General features: G+C 46.8%; 1 long non-coding RNA gene across 1 annotated transcript in view; it reads right to left on the bottom strand.

The window, feature by feature from the left end:
• Positions 1–4,882, bottom strand: part of LOC120224648 — a 203,535-nt gene extending 198,653 nt beyond the window's left edge. The window contains exon 1 of the long non-coding RNA XR_005526625.1: positions 4,490–4,882. This is a non-coding gene — a long non-coding RNA (uncharacterized LOC120224648). The remainder of the gene's footprint in view (positions 1–4,489) is intronic.
• Between the last annotated feature and the right edge of the window lie 217 nt (positions 4,883–5,099).

Here is a 5,099-nt window from a genome sequence, read left to right on the forward strand (position 1 = left end):
GGCGGGGCTCACGTGGAGAGCCTGCCCGCAGGCCGGGCCGCGCGCGCCGGCTGGGCCCGCGTCCGCGAAGCTGGGCACAAGGCGCCCGAGCGCACTGGCGAAGGGCACCGAGCGCGCCTGGCCTGTGCCGTCACTGACGCGCGAATGACTGCAAGTCACACACGGCACGCCGCCACCTACGCGAGGCACACACGGGGGCGCAGTGCTTCAGGCCGAGAGGGGAACCGGCACGCGCGCAGCCCCCCCCCCCCCCCATGAGCGTCCCCGGCGTGGAGCCCCGGGGTGGCGGCTCCAGGAGCCCCTCGGCCTGGGCCGCCCTGCCCCGCCCTGCCCCCCGCCCCCCAGAGCAGCACCCTCCTCTGAAACCCAGCCCGCGCAGCGCACCCCAGCCCGGCCGCAAACCGCTGCCCTCCGCCCACCCCTCGACCCCTCGGGCAGCTGGCTGCCACGGGGCCGCCCTCCGATGCCCGGGGCCGTCCAGCGTGTGCCCCGCGACAAGGGTACTTTCTTTACTCCGGTGCCACGGAAAACACAAGCCGGGTGTGTCAGTCTAACAGGCCAGGGCAGCGCGCGTCACAGTGTTTACCGTAATACATGTCTAATAGATCCTTGGTGTCAGTTGTATTGACGTTCCTATTAATCATTAGCATACTAATTAAATAAAATTCATTTATTACCACATTTTAGATTAGATTGGCTTTTCCCCCTTTGTGCCATCTGGTGTGTCTTCTTCCAGTACAGTCTCTTTCAAATATGCGATCTCGGGGTTATAAAACGCTCTGAAAATGTAATAACCAAGACCACAGTTAAACAAATGCCTCCAAAGGACCAGAGAATTGCCTCGCGGAGCCTTCTGATAGCAGTGACGTAAGTCAGCTGTGAGTCCGCTATCAACCATCAGGCCAGTCTGGAAGGCGCAGCATCTCTAAAACCACAGGATTCTCTAAAATGAGGGGTGAGGGGCTTACGTTCTGGCTTCAGTTCCTCTTCTCTAAACTCCTCTTATTCTTAAAATCCTCACAGATGACTAACTTAACCAATTGTCGAAGGAGAAAATGTAAGAAGATTTTAAAAAATCTTGTTCCAAAAGTACTATTTGTAGCGGGTCATAGATGTTTAAAATTTGGTCATCCCGTAGGAAATGCCGCAATAAAAAAAATAAACAAAAAGCAGAAATAAAAATCCTCTTATGTCTACATATAAAAAGAGCAACTACAGACCAGTTCCAAGCCAAAAGCAAAACACAAAGTATCCTAAACAAGGTCACTGTCACTAAATTGTCACAAAGGACCACTGAGAATGAAAATGTAATGTTGGGAATGAAAACATAATCACACTTAACAATTACTTTACTTCTCACCATAAACTTGATAAGCCAGAAAAACATCAGGAAAAATCCAGGGTCAGATAAAAGCATAAGAAAAAAAAAACTGAAAATAAAACAAAACATTCACCAGCACTTGAGCTTGAGCCCTGCTTCCCTCTCTCCCTCTCTCCTCTCTCCGCCCCTCGCTCACTTGAGCCCCCTCTCTCTCTAAAAAAAAAAAAAAAAGGGAAGGAAATATTCACTAACACTGCATTGTTTTAACAAAGACTATTTCATTGTTAGAGAATGTTAGTGGGAAAAAAAACACTTCCGGTTTGATTACTATATATTTCAACTTTAGAATTTCTATTTCAGTCTCTAAAATTTGAAGTATCACTTTTTACAGTTTTCAGTTTCTTCACGAAATATTTAAGACTGAGTTTCATCTCCATAATCATAACAGACACGTTTTATGCTGGTCCGCCTCTGGTCCGCACGTCCCAGGGCTGTTTTGGCGGTCTGTTACGTTGATGCTGGTTCTCACTCGTGTCTTCCGGTCTGTCTTTACCAGTGTTGTGGGCATGATCACTGAGAAAAGAAAAGCGCCCTGGCAGGAATAATTTGAGGCTGAGGATGACCTTTGCCCTCCTCTACGAGAAGACTCGTGGGCTTCTGCTAGGGCCTCAGGCGGACCCTAGATGGCTGGTGCACTTGATCAGACTTCAGGGTTTGAACTTCGCGAGCCCGTGGATAATTGGAAGGCTGCCCGGAATCCATACACGGGTTGCTTTCTGTCCGGTTCACTCTCACTCCTAGATGCAGCCTTCCGGTGCCGTCCCCACAGTCGGTGTTCCGTGGACCTCACTCGTGGCGTCACTGAACTCGACTGTCGGCCGCCCTTGCGCTCCGAGGCTATCACAAGCCGACTCGCAGCGACCTGTGCCCGGGCAAATGTTCCCCACGAAGCACAAGTGATCCCAGTGCCAGGCTTGTGTTCCGTAGGTCTGTCTTCTTACAGGTCTGGGCAAGGTAATTCTTTACTATTTTGTCAGTTCTTGGTGATTTTTAAAAGATTTTAAAATATTTTGTCAAGCTTTTTCAATCAATGTCAACAAGAGTGTTGTTCCAAATTACCTGGTCCACCGTTAAAGGAGGCAGAAGTGACAGTTCGAGTTTAAACACCTACTGAAGGCAGAAAAGATCATTGTCCTTTTAAAGTTTCCCAATGAATAACTAATACATTCCATTGTTTTCTTTACTTATATCTAATTCCAAAAGAAAGTATTCAATGAGTTTCATACAAATTGTATGATGATTTCATTCAAATATATATTACATAATTAACCTCCACATAATAAATATATCAGTCAACAAATATTTATTGAGCATTTACTATGTGCCAGTCTCATTTAGGTTCACCAGAAAGAAACAAAAAACTTCTGTATCCTTATGATGCTTATATTCTAGTGATAATAGATTCCAAAACTTACACATATAAAAAGGTAGATGACATGGTATATATTGGCATATCATATTAGAAGGTGGTGCATATTATGGAAAACAGCAAAGCTAGGTAGGAGATTTGCAGTCAAGACAGAGAGAAGAGTTATAGCTTTCTCCAGAGTAGCCAGAGTAGACTTCATTGAAAAGACGACATTTCAGCAAAAACTATAAGGTGGGGAGGGAGTTACCCATGTGTAAGTCTGGAGGCAGAAGGAGCAGCCAGCAGAAAGACCCTAGGATAAGATTAAGTCCATTCTGATCATGGAACATCAGCGAAGCCTATGGCCAGGGTGCAGTTAGAGAGGAAGAGGAGGGATGGATGAGTTACGAGAGATGGTGGGGAAGTGAGGTCACAGGGCCTTGGGGCCGTTGTAAGAACGTCAGCTTTCCCTCTGAGAGCCCTAGGGGGCGCTGCGCTGGGCAGAGAAGGGCTTTGACGCTTCTGGCGGAGGTGCTAAGGAGGGTGGAAAGGAAAACGGGAGAGCAGCTAGGAGCCCCGTGCAGGAGCACAGGAAACACATTATACCGTCTCCACGGAACTTCGGATGTATTTTCAAGGTAATATTAATGACATTTTGACAGATTACACGTGTACTATGAGAAAAAAAAAAAAAAAGGATGCAAGCATATTTCCCAAGATTTTTGACCTGAGCAATCAGAAAGATGGAACTGTCATCTATTGAGAAGAGGAAGGCAATGAAGAAAGTTAGAAATGGAATTTGTGGGGGCGCCTGGGTGGCTTAGTCGGTTAAGCGTCCGACTTTCGCTAAGGTCATGATCTCGCGGTTCATGGGTTCGAGCCCCGCGTCGGGCTCTGTGCTGACTGCCGGCTCAGGGCCTGGAGCCTGTTTCAGTCTGTGACTCCCTCTCTCTCTGACCCTCCCCTGCTCACGCTGTCTCTCTCTCTCTCTCAGAAATAAATTTTAAAACCCCCCCCAAAAACTAAGGCTGACGCTTCGGAGTCTGTGTCTCCCTCTCTCTCTGACCCTCCCCTGCTCACGCTGTCTCTCTCTCTCTCTCCCCTAGAAATAAATAAAAAATATTAAAAAAAAAAAAGTTAAAAAAAAAAAAAGAAATGCAATTTGTGTTGTGTCTGACATGCCTACAATGAAGACAGACACCCAAGCCGGACACGTGAATCAGAAGATAAAGGTGAGAAATCTGAAATAAATATATAAGCTTAAGACTCTTAAGCTAACAGTTTATTTTTAAGGCCATGAGACATGATGAGATTCCCAAGGGAATAAAAATAGAGGAATAAAAGATGTCAAGGACTGGGATGCCCAGGTGGCTCAGTCGGTTAAGCATTCGACTCGTGAATCAGCTCAGGTCACGCTCCCAGGGCCACAGGACTGAGCCCACAATGGGCTCCATGCTGGGCACGGAGCCTGCTTAAGATTCTCTTTCTTCCTCTCGGGCCCTACCCCCTCATGTACACATGTGCACACTCTCTCTCTAAAATAAACTTTTAAAAAAGATGCCAAGGACTGAACACTCAAACATAAGAGGTCCCAATATCATCCTATATGTTGATTTTGGAGAGTTAAAGGAAAAGCTGAGTGGTGGTGGATAAGAGAACCGTTTGAGGACAATGGAAGAGAATATATGAAATCGGGAAAACAAAGGAAATGTGGCCAATAATTATTTACCTTTCGAACCACCCCTCAACAGGTACCTTACCTCTTTCCACACAGCTCTTCTATCTTCCTGGAGTTAGAAGCAGATGTCATCTATCAGTACCCCACGCTTCACAAACTGTTTATAACACACAGACTTTCAGAATCAGCAGGTGCAGAAGCTACAGAAAGTAAGCTCTCCTCCTGTGACACCGCAGCCACTGTGAAACCAGCCCTGCGCAATACTGAGATCAGGATGAACTTCTCTCCGACATCACCCCAGTTCCCTTTCTCTGCCCCTTCTTCCAACCGGTGGCTCCAAATCAGTCACAGCATCCTCAAACGACCCACAGCCTAAAACTTCTGAAGCCCCCACCTCCTAACACATCGCTCCTCTTCATTAACACTTCTCTGTTCTCTGTCTTGGGATATCACAGCCTTACACTGGCGAGCAAACAAAGGTCCTCTTATCTGGTAGGAATATGTCGGACAATTTCTCTTTGAAACATTCACACTCAAAAGCTGCTTTCCAAACAACCAAACTGACGAATGTGAATGAAGTAGGGCATTTTTGGAACAGTGGCAAAGCTTCACCATAGAAATGAAAGGAGGGGTAAGAACACTCCCACCTGAAGAGATCCTGCTTCAGCTGTTCACGAAGAAGGCTACTAGTC

This window comes from Hyaena hyaena, unplaced genomic scaffold (genome assembly GCF_003009895.1).
Source record: "Hyaena hyaena isolate Hyena2069 unplaced genomic scaffold, ASM300989v1 scaffold_1213, whole genome shotgun sequence".
NCBI lineage: Eukaryota > Metazoa > Chordata > Mammalia > Carnivora > Hyaenidae > Hyaena > Hyaena hyaena.